The sequence below is a fragment of the Echeneis naucrates genome, chromosome 22 (assembly GCF_900963305.1).
Source record: "Echeneis naucrates chromosome 22, fEcheNa1.1, whole genome shotgun sequence".
In the NCBI taxonomy this organism is placed as follows: Eukaryota; Metazoa; Chordata; class Actinopteri; order Carangiformes; family Echeneidae; genus Echeneis; species Echeneis naucrates.
In genome coordinates this window covers 190547-202529 of record NC_042532.1, presented here as the reverse complement: position 1 = coordinate 202529, position 11983 = coordinate 190547, and the positions used below count along the sequence as shown (strand labels likewise).

At 42.1% G+C, this 11983-nt stretch overlaps 1 long non-coding RNA gene across 1 annotated transcript; it reads right to left on the bottom strand.

Annotated features, from left to right (window-relative positions):
- Positions 1-5396: 5396 nt before the first annotated feature.
- LOC115036364 (uncharacterized) lies at positions 5397-11739 on the bottom strand. Its single transcript, XR_003840388.1, has 3 exons — positions 11614-11739; positions 6714-6908; positions 5397-5445 (listed from the first exon to the last, which is right to left on the bottom strand). It is a non-coding gene; the product is annotated as an uncharacterized LOC115036364 (long non-coding RNA).
- Between the last annotated feature and the right edge of the window lie 244 nt (positions 11740-11983).

Here is an 11983-nt window from a genome sequence, read left to right as displayed (position 1 = left end):
TGTGACCTGCCCTGCGCTCCCATCCTGCCATACACCTGTCAGGTGCAATTCCACTTGATTATCTCCTCGTCCCTGTGAAGCTCTCCTATTCATTCTCTCTGCTTCCCTTCTCACCTTTTGCTCCCTCATCATTTGTTCATCCATGCTTCGGAGTCGATTTTCTAACATCTCTTGTTAGAATCTGGTAGGACCTGTCACAGTCAAGATATTTACTGAGTGGCTGCTTTTGACTCCCCGAGTCAGGATCTCAGATCTCTGAACTCAGTGCCGAGTGGCTGCTTTTGACTCCGGAGAGTCGGGGACCTTCTAAACCCTAACTCGGTCTTTCCTCTTTTTCCTCACTTTTATGCTATTCAAGTACTTAATTCACAGTCAACTTATGCTATTTTAGAATGCTCAATAGTGCAGTTTTTAGAAAAGGTCTGCTTACCTTTATTTCGTCGTGATTAGAAGTTGACTGATCCTTTTTCCTTGAACCCGTTCTAATGAAGATTAGCGAACCTGTCTCGCAATCCCGGACGAGCCCCCAAAATTGTTGCAACCGCACTTGCTATGCTCCTCTCATGGTTGCTGTCCCAAAGTCCGAATTAATGCGAAGACAGGTAAAACGGGTGAGGATAAACACTTCTTTATTCAACGATCGTTGGAGAGCATTACATGCAAGCACCGTGTGTGAAAATGCTCCCCCATGCCTCTCTCACTCTCTCCCACTCTCAACCTAATCGGTCGAGGCAGATGCCACCCCCCCGAGCCTGGTTCTGCCCGTTCTGCTCCTAGTGCTAGTCAGCTGCATGCAAGGCAAGAAGGGTGAGGAAGGCCATCAGAGGCAGCAGAGCAACAGGAGGCATCAGCAAAAGACATCAATCCCATGGAAGCATGGTGCAGCCAAGCAGACAAAGTATAAATCAAGGCAAATTAGTGTGGAGTAAAACAGAGCGAGCTAGAGCAGAGCCAAGCAAAGAAAGGCAAAGCCGAATCCAAGCAAAGCAGCAGTGTTTCCCAGGTACATCACAACCCAGTAACTCTCGATAAGCTGTATGTGATCACATGTGGGAGAGAGAATGCTAGGCAAGCTTGCTTTCCTATTGGCCTTTCTCACCAATCATGTGACTGTGGACACAGCACCATGATGGATGGCAATACAGAGCACTGGACATTAGGAAGTGAAAGAGACCTGGGAATTACAAAATAAAGAAAAGAAAGAGTGACGGATGAATGCAATGGCTACCAGTAGGGAAATAAATGCTTTAGAGTTGTCATTCTAGGTGTCTCACTTAGTAGGCTAGCACCACGAATGCTCTTTACAGAAGTTAGCGTTAGCAGGGCTAGCTACCGAACCTTACCTTCTTCCCAAGGATGAGTTCATGGACCATAAATCGTCCATTCTGCTATAGTTTACGCCACACCACCTGTACCACTATGTTTTAAATGGAGTGTCTCCATACACACTGATCTAAAATCATAAAAAAAGTCTGGATGCTTACTAGTACTTCATCTCAGGTTGGGTAACCAAGTTGCAGAGCTACGCTCACGGCAGGGGAATGTATCTCTTAATGGCAAAGGTTACACCATGGAAGGGTAGACATAAGTTAGCTAGCTGTCTATTTTTACCTGTTTCCCATACATTGAACTCCCCCAGCATGCCATCAAAACTCAATTAAAAGCAGCTCTAACTAACTCACACTGTTATAATGGAAGTGGCTGTCATAACTTGTTAACAGCAAGTTTGCTGTGTAGTGGCTGCCTTTCTACTATCTCTACATGATAGGTTCGACCACTATGACATGTGACACATAGCATATTAATGACAATAACAGCATTGCATAACAGAGTAGATAGTGAAAGGGCAGGCAATACATCAACAACATAGCTAGCTAATATTCTACTACTACGACTACTACTCCACTACTTTTGACAGCCACTATAACATAGTGACTCATAGTTCCTTAGCTTTCATAGAAGTTTACAGTCTTGCTATCTAGTTAGCATTTGGTGGCGCTAATGTGCTATAGACAAAAACAGTGCTTGCTCTATCTGTACTTCTAGGTCCATCATAGACAGGCTCTGTCTGCAACCCAGCTGAAACCATGGGTGTCTCTGAAAAAGGATGGAACTGTTGTGTGCGCCTACTGTATATGTAAAGCAGGCCTTGGCGAGGTCTGCTCCCACATCACGGCTCTACTGTACCACTAGAACTATATTTGTTTTACAACCTTGCCTGTTGGCACAGTGCACAGCACAGCAAGATATTTTGCCATCCACTGTAACCTTAAACCACTGGTGGAAGAGCCAAATCTTCAGGTGGTAAGTCTGCTACTACAGCAGCTGGGGCCTCAGAATGGCCTGGTACAGTTGGGGATGGGTGCACTTCTGGAAGCAGCAACCAAGGAGTTGTCTGAGTTACCGCAGCTGTTCGGGTAGGAGTCACATGAGGAAGCTCATGCCTCAACATGAACAGAACACCATCCCTGCATGGTTCGTCCTCAGATTGTGGCTCATCAGGAGGGGGGTGAAAGAGGGGCAGTGGTGCAATCTGAAGCACTTGGTCCAACCACACTCTTTAACAGTGCACGGCGGACGCATTTGATCTTGGTGTGGTCATCTGCATGGGATCTTGTGACCCTTTGGTCACTGAGAAAAATTGTGACGTGTTCAATACTTATTTCGCCCCCTGTATATACATTGATGAGAGAGAGTAAGAGAGTAGAGAGCAAGAGCCCTATTGGATCCCTTGGTGTTATTACCCTTACACTATTAAATGGCGCAACCTTAAAAATCACAAAAATTCAGCCTCTCACTCAGGATTGATCTGCATGAACGAAAATGGGTACACCCTAACCCTAACCCTATGCATCATGATGACTTGCACAAAAAAGCTACAAGGACCCATACCCTCACTCCAACAGGAAGTTGGGCATTTTGATTTGAAATTTCGAATTTCTTACAATTTTACCAATTTTCAAGCCTCGTACTTTAACAAACTCCGCCTACAATTTTCACTGAAATCACTGAATTCATATTCGCTCAGGATCGTCTCAAAACATTTAAATCTATCAAAATCTTTTTCATGTGTTATACATGCTTGATGTGATGCTTGATTTTAATCCAAATGACTTCACATTCACTCAGTATCATTTCAAAACATGGAAGATGAAATCCAAATATTTTTTTTACATGTTTCAATACTGACTTAGACACCACCGATTGGACATAGTCAGCCTCATTCTGTAAACATTGTCTGATATTTACAGGACATGTTCCCCACAATGTGTATTTAAAAACTGATGGGTGCTGCTCTGGGCCACATAATGGACACTCAAAGTACATTGCACACATCCCGCTCACAACAAAAAAATTTTTCAAGTTTTGAAGATCAAGATAAGGGTGAAGGCCATCCACACAACACATACACGTAACCAGTCCTAGGAATAAGAAGCATGTCACATGTTTTTCTGGGGGTTTCTGTCTCTGACTTGGGCTGATGTGAATAAAGAGATTCCCCATCTGACACCTGTGGTATTATGGTTATGTATTTATGAGAAGCAGGGAAGGCGCTCTGTGGCAGCTTGATCAACGTAGGTATAAATTCCATTTTGGCTGATTGGATATATCTGGCAATGCGACTGGCCACTCATAGTGCTTGGATAGGCTGTCTGAGAGAAAGGAGGGACAAGTTGGGTCCCTGTTGTATGTTAGAAAAGTTAAGCTGTCCAACCACAGAATGGAGCCAGAGATGCTAGAGCTGTGTGCTGTGGAAATAAGAGTTTTGTGAAGCACTGTATGATAAGTGAAGAGCCGGCGCCAGGAGCCCCCTGGTTTGTGTGCGTGTGATAACTGCAGGCTGAAGATTTAAATGAGATGGGAAGTGCACCGTGAGCTATGCTGTAAATCAGTGGGGCTATGGTGAAGTCTTTGGGCGGCAATACTCAACTGGGGAACCCTAAGGTACTCACTTATTAATAAATATATATGTGGAGGGGTATCATACCTCACCCACTAATCAAGGAATGAGCCGAACTTAACAGATGCATTTCAGTAGCAGTGCAAAAGAAAAGAGAAAGAAGCCGTTAAGCTGCGACCTATAAATTCAATTTCGTCCAAGAAAAATCAGTCAGATCCTCAGCCCTGGATTGGGGCAATTTATAATTAAATAAACTATAATTATAATATTTGTGTATAACTCCTAGCTAAGAGTGAATTTCAGACCTTTCTAATTTCAAACTTACAAAAGTTCAAACAGGAGAAACATTTGAGGTCACAACAGGGGGGAGCTGGTCTGGCCAGCCAGTTCTCCCACTCACAATAAATTAGTTGGTTAAAGATAAAATCAATAAGTAAAGAGGAATGCCTTCAGGCTCCTCCTAGTCAAGTGGGTCTGGTGTGAGTGGCCAGTGGGAGTGAGTAACTGGTGCGTGTGGGCGTTGTAGTACAGTCGACTCAGTTGGCAACTGGCCAAGGAAAGTTCCCCCTCCCTTGTGCTTTTCCCAAGTCCTGTACAAAAACTTAGAACTTTTTTTTCTTTTTTCTCCTCTCTTTTCCTTATACATCAGTTCACGTTAGTTTAAAAAGTGTTAATAGTAATATGAGTATTGTGCCAACAGCCCTGATCGGGTATCCAGAATACTTGAAACAAATTATGAAATTTTCTAAAAAATGGCAGAAGCTAACAAAAGGAATGATCTCTGCATGGCCCTCGGATGGCACATTTGATGTGTCAGTGTGTGACGACATGGAAAGGCGAATCAAAGATCATAAAATAAAAGACAAGTAAGAAAAGACAAGATTAAAGAGATTTGGAAATAAAAATTTTAAAGATGTTTAAAAAAGAAGGAGAAAACTACAGGAAATTCTTGAGGAAAGGTTTGATTGAGTTAAAAGAAAAACAAAATAAGCGTTACAAAAACCCTAAGCGGGAACCAGCAGGGGTGTATCCATCCCTGGCTGGGGTCGTCAAAGTTTCAGGTGATTTTGACGTGTTGCAGCAGGCTGTATTTGTCAGGTTTTGAGTTAATTCTGGTGTTTAGTGTTCTGTCCACGTAACTTCCTGTTTTATGTTGTAGTCCTGGTTCCTTCGTGTTCCCTTTTATGTTACTTCCTGGTTGTGTCCCATGTTGATTGCCTTCCCTGCCCTAATGTGGATCACCTGCGTCTTGTTTAGCACTGTGTATTTAAGTCCGGTTTTCAGCCTAGTCCTTGTTGGATCATTGTCATTTTGTCGTTTGCCCTGTAATTTCGTCCTTGCCTTGTCCAAGCCCTGTCCATGCCCTGCCTTGTTGTTTTGCCCATGCCCGGTCGTTTTGTTCCTGCCTTGTCCATTCGTTATTAAAGTGTTTTCTTCATCACCTACCTGGTTTTCCGGCTCCTGCATTTGGGTCCTCCCTGCAACGCGTTCGCACCGCGTTTTCCCGTCGTGACAGTATTGAGACAGTGTGACCCAAATGTGCCCTCAAAAAAACAAGAAAACACTCAAATGAGAAATGATAATGCTAATAGTAATGCAGTCTTGGACAGTAATGCAGGCAACCAGGAGAACTCTCAGATAAACAGAAGTCAGTCAACAGGGTTAAACAGAACACCACAAAGTGACATAACCATGCCCCCAATATACTGTAGCACGGAAAGAAAACAACCAAAAGTGCTAGACTGTTATGCAAAACATAATCACACATAATAGCTGTTTTCATAGCTATGCTGTGAATAGAATAGCTGTGATCATATATTCTTGACGTAGGTATTAGCTGTAAGAATCAACATATCACCACGTTTTTGAGTATCATATCAATGTCCACTTACTTTCATTACCCATTATCCATTATTCATTATCCATTTAATTTCGTTATTCAGTATTTGAGTTTTTTTTATGAAAATGTGTCGTGTTGATGGTTCACAGTTCAAGGGTTAGGGTATTGTATAATTGTTTTCGTTTTGTGAGATAACTTATTTATTTACCTATTTGTCTATTTATTTATCTATTTATTCTAATCAATTAATTTCCTAACTAGAGTGGGCATTCATTTTTATCGTTGCCTCCTGAGTCTCATTTCTCACATTCCACAACAGTAGTCAAACCTATCTGACACACTATCCACAAGTAAAATCAGCCCATCTAAGTGTTACGTGTTACATATGACATGAGCAGGAATTTACATTTCTGAGCAATCTGTTATCCACAAGGAAATAATCCATGTGTGTGTATGTATGATGTACATTAGAGAAGAAAGAGAATACGTTTTTGTTATTACATTTAAATCTCCATATATCTTACACACCATTCTGTGCAATGTATTCATTGATAACTTCAACAGATTAAGTAAGAGCTTGGGGTCTGTTTGATGGCCTGTCTAATATGGTATTGAGCACACAGTTAAAGTCACCTCCTACTATCAAGTTGTAATTATTATCCATGGGTAGGGTGGAAAAAAGCTTGTTAAAGAAATTATAATCATAGTTTGGAGCGTAGACATTGACCAAAATGAACTCGATTCTTTTTCACATAATTACTTATTTTTTCCAAACTGGGCTGCAAAGTGAATAGCAGTAATGAAAAAAAAAAGAATTACATAAAGCAAGCACCTTCAGTGAATAGTGTTACCATGGCTGTATTCATGAGACCGCGACTGTCTCGTGACGGAGATGAAGTGGACTGTGAATCTGACCTGCTGTTTTGAAGAAAAGAGGAAACTTCATCAGGCAAGAAAAACATCCATTCTTACCGGTGACTTGGAACTTAGTGGGCAAAAGCATCCTGTAGGCAAAACCAGTGCTCCTCAGTTGTGACTTGACCTTGAATATGCTGCTCATTTCTTGGAGACATCGACGCTGTAGTCGGGGTAGATGTGCACTTCAGACCCACGGAAGGGGAGGGATCTACTAGCCTCTCTTGCCAACTTTAGGATATGCTCCTTAGTCTGGTAGTGGTGGATCCATGCAATGAATCAAATCAAATGAAATCAGATTAATTTGTATAGCGCCAAATCATAAAGTTACATCAATTCAGTTTACATAGACCAAACTCTTTATAAAATAATTGAAAAAAGCCCAACAGATCCCCCAATGAGGAAACACTTGGTGACAGCAGCAAGGAGAAACGTCCTTTAAGAGGCAGAAACCTCGGCTCAGGGGGGTGGACATCTGCCTCGACCGATTGGGTTGAGAGAGAGAGAGAGGCATTGGGGGGGTAGCATAGGGTGAGAATAAGAGCAGGAGAGGGGGATATTCAAAACAGGTGTGGGCGGGAACATGATGCTACATGAAGTTCATGGAGATGGTGCTGTAGTATTGAATTCATGAGGATAAGGGAGCAGCAGGCGTTTTAGGAACATGGGATGGTGATGAGTCACCACCTGCAGGATGAGGACAGGGAGAGAGAAGAGAGGAACTAGGAGAGACAGAGACTCTGGGAGAACTTGTGAATGTAGTACACATGCTTAGAGCTGGGAGAAATGGGGAGTTCTATGAAGCATGGTTCTTATCAGCACATGTGGTGGGGAGGGTGCTTCCCCCAGCAGCCTAGGCCTATAGCAGTATAACTAAAGAGTAGATGGACTTTTTAACTATAAGCTCTGTCAATAAGAAAAGTTTTAAGCCTGGTCTTAAAAATTGCTAAGGAGTCCGCCCCCCAGCAGTGAACGGGCACAGAGGGTCATCTTGCTTCTTGCCATGGATGGCTACTCTGTGGGCTCTGTCAACAGATGGGGTAATAGGAAAAGCCTCTGGACCGAATATTTCCTTCAGAAATTATTCAATGAAAGCAGTTGAGTGGGCACCCTCAATGTTTTCAGGTAAGCCAATAATATGGATGTTGTTGCGTCTCAACAACATCAACTGTTTTCAAGGTTGTCTATCTTAGATTTGAGGGTATCATTGTCCCTAGAGAGGGCAATGCAAGTGGACTCGAGGGTTGCCAGTCTAGTCTCCATGCCATTAAGTGACGTCGCCATATGCTGAATTGTTTGGTCACGACAGTCAGTGGTTGCTTGGTAAGTGGAAAGTTGGTCAGAGAGTTTAGCTATAATGCAGCCCTCCATTGATTTGAGAAGTTTCTCCATGTCAGCCAGGGTTAGCGCTTTTTTTCCTAATTCCTCTTATTAATTTTGAAGCAGCATTCTGAATCAACTGGAGAATTATCAGAGATTTGACATCCTGATAACAACGAATTACTTTTACAATTTCACGTTAGGAACAAAGTACATGTCGTGGTCAAAAAGGACTCCACAGTTCCTTGAAGCGGTAAGCCAAGGTAATGCTTTACTGTCCTATGCTGTAGTCTGCTGGCGTGGCAGCATAAAACAAATGGATGCAATGGAGCAGGAGAAACTAGAGGAAAGAGCTTGATCTGTGATTGAAACCAGATTAGACTTACTGGGGGCTGTGGTAGAGTGATGCACACATGAAGGTGAAAACTTAGTACTATCCCAGTGATTGGTAACCCACAGCTATTGAGCTGCATGTGGTCCTATCATTACGATTTTCAGCACAGTGGTCAAAAATGAAATATCATCAATATGAAACCTTTAACCCTGGACAGGTTGCCTAAAATTGGGGACAGTCCCAGATTTTCAGGGACATTTGATCAATCTTTCATCCCTCTGCCGTGGCTCCCTGAAGCTTTGAGAATTTAATGTGAATAAATAATGGCTATTAAATTTAAATGTATTTTATTCTGCATTCTTGCACACATTTTTTCAATGTAATAGTTATTATTCTAGAGATTTAGGTAACCTTGTAACATGTTATAATATTTTGTTGATCAGACTCTGCATTGCACCTTGTATGTGTCACCTGTCCCCGACAGACTTATTTTGAACTCTCGACCTTTGTCCCAGCATCCAGATGAAGGTACAGCCAGGTACAAATGACTTTGCATTAGCACCAGGAATCTTCCACTTAAAACTTGAGCACATTTAGTTTAGCCTTGTTCACTTCAATTTCCTCACCCAATTTAAGCTGCTCCTTCCTTTTACGTAACCATTCCTCTTCTTCTTCCAGGTCATGTTTGTCTTTTAATAATCTTTGTCTCATCTTTAAAGATGCCAAGTCTGCCTCTGCTCTAAGACATGCAGAAGAAACACTGGACGCACCAGACTTTGTAGCAGAATTATTTGTTTTGGAAACTCTGCTTCCCCCATTTGACACACTGTCACTTGGTTTTACACAGTCTTGCATGTCATCTGTATTGACTATGGAAACAACAGATAGCTGAGGTTCATCAGCTATTGGAGAATATACTTGTTGATACTTTTCAACAGGAGCAACTTGAACATATAAGATGTAGTGTTTCTTTGGGTTACTATCTTATAGCATGTATCATGTTAAGTGGAAGGATGATATCGGGTACGCTGCTTTCACTTTTATTATTATCGACAACTCCGCAACAGGCTGCAGCAACCAACAGACTCAAAGTAATATCACCTTGCCTCAAAGCGGAAACTATTTAACATAGGTATATGTGCGCGGCACGAAATACTACATCCTCCTTTCTGATACATAAAACAACAGTTTAAATTTTAGCAGTGAAGATGTAAAATGTATCTAAACTGAAATATTATTTCAATGTGTAACAGTCAGGGATACATTAACCTTAGCTGAACATACCATTGCATATCCATCGTTTCTCTCTCTTTTTTTTTTTTTTTTAATCAACACATTAGTTGAATATTGTATGCACTTATTGGCTTCACACATACTCTTGGAATCTTAGTGGTGGCCGAATGACTCGGCCGCTTCTGGTTTGAACCATCTGTGGCGGAGAGGGAAGCTTGACACATGTAGCCTCATCAGCACCAGTAGGCGCATCAGCAGAAGTGCCCGGGTGCTGTCTTGCTCATCCTCAAGACTGTCCGGACGCCATCCTCGTTCAGTTTGCATGTAAACAGTCTCACCAGCCGGCAGCACAGGAAGTTTCTTTGTGCCTCTGTTGTAATAAGTGCACTGCCTTTGTTGGAGATTCAGAAGAGCAGAATGTGCCTTAGCTGGCACTGCAGGTTGCAGTACTATGCTTTAACTGGGTAAAGTGTTTCTCAGGACCCTGCCCATTAACAGTTGTGCTGGAAAATAGTCTATTCCTGTGACAGGTCTGTTCCTCAGAGTTAGAAGCGCCAGAAACAGGTCAGCGTTGGTTTTTTTGGCCAGAGCTATGATGCGCTGGATACCTTGGTGTGCTACATGCAGCCTCTGTAACATGTCTGACCTCATTTTGCTCGGTAGGCTCGGTTTGTCTCCTGCAAACATTATTCCATCCCATACTGACATTGTGTGCCTAATAGGCAAGTACTGTATCACCTTTTGTCGACTTGTTTTCTGTGCTGTGGCCAGCCTTGCCTGTGAATGTCCAGCAATGTCTGCAATATGTCATCTTTTTGACATCTTTAACTATGCCAGAGTCTCTGGGCTGAGGGCCTCTGTTGGCTCAAGAGCATAAATCACTTTTTCATCAAAATTGTCACACTGTCTCTGTTACTCTTGTGTAGTTGCTTGTGAGAATGTGTCTGCAATCAGCAACTCTTTACCTGGCGTGCAGATTATATTCAGGCCATAACGTTGCAGCTGAAGTAGCATCCGCTGTAGTCTGGACGGAGCTGTTCCCAGTGGCTTTCTCAAGATTGTTTCCAAAGGTTTGTAATCCCACTGCACAATAACCTTGGACGCTTGGACATTGAGGTCATCGTTTACCTCTTCCCATGTCATCTCTTTCAACTCAAAATTATGTACAGCAGCTTTCACTGTGATCTGGATTCTTTCTGTTTTAGATTTAACATCCATGGTCACATTTATGGCTCCAGCAATGAAAGTTAATAATTACTTCAAATCCACCAACATTTTATTCTCATTCATCAAAACTGAGTTAGTTGTGATTTCATTTCCTTGTTTTCTTTCCGCATTTCCTCTTCGCTGGTTCACCATTTTGACTGCATCGGCATAAGAGACTCTTTCCTTATCTTTAACCTGCAGAATTTCCGCTTGTTTCTTCATTACCTCAAAACCTCCATATGTGACACTATGGTTACTGCCACAGCTACAACATTTCATTTGTTTTTGTCAACATTGTTCATATTTGTGATCTTCCCCACATCTAGCACATCTTCTCTTGCTTTTAAATGTCTTAGCTGTATGCCCAAACTTTTGGGAATTGTAGCATTGCAACGGCTTTGGAACATATTCCCTGACATTATAACTCATGAGGCCAAGTGTCACTCTTGTAGGAAGGATTTCCTCAAACTCTAGTACCATACCTGTACTCTCTTTCCTCAATTTATCCCTGGTTATTTGCATTTGCGATGAAGCTTTCACCGTTCCTCCTTTTAGATTCGCCAGTACCTCATTAATTTGCACCCCAATAGGGATACCCCAGATCACACCATTAATGCATAAATTTCTGTTATCATTACAACTCATGCCTACAATTTTATACCGTCCAATTTATTTTAACCTCACAGCACACATTCTCTGCTCTTCGTTATTACAAAAAAAACCAAAAAAACAACAAATTTCCATCTTTGCCATCTTGATGTCCCCAATCTGGTTTTTCAAAATTGTGGTAAGTCTTATCAGATTCATTGTTGATACTGTGTTTGCCTCTCCAAAACGTAGTATAATTTTAAATTCTGAACCTACCTGCCTCCTTTCCAAATATCTTTCTTCATCTCCTCGAACATTCCTAGATTTTTTTACTGCTTCAGCAGATTCACCCTCTTCTGTATCCGTTGATTTACGACTAGGCTGAGTTATGTCCATGTCCTCACTCTCATCTGATCCCCGAGCATCTCCCCACTCCGGTCCATTCTCAACACAATTGCGCCTCCCACACCGAGCCTCCTGACTGTCCTGAGATGCACGCCTTCTTCCTCCTTCACTTCTCATTTGACTGTCTCCTTTTATTTGCCCTACGCAGTCATACACTAGAGACACCTGCTGGTGAGGCGGGGTAAAAAAACAGTAATAAGTACATCAGTAAACACATTTAAGTCCCCTCGAATCAAACTGA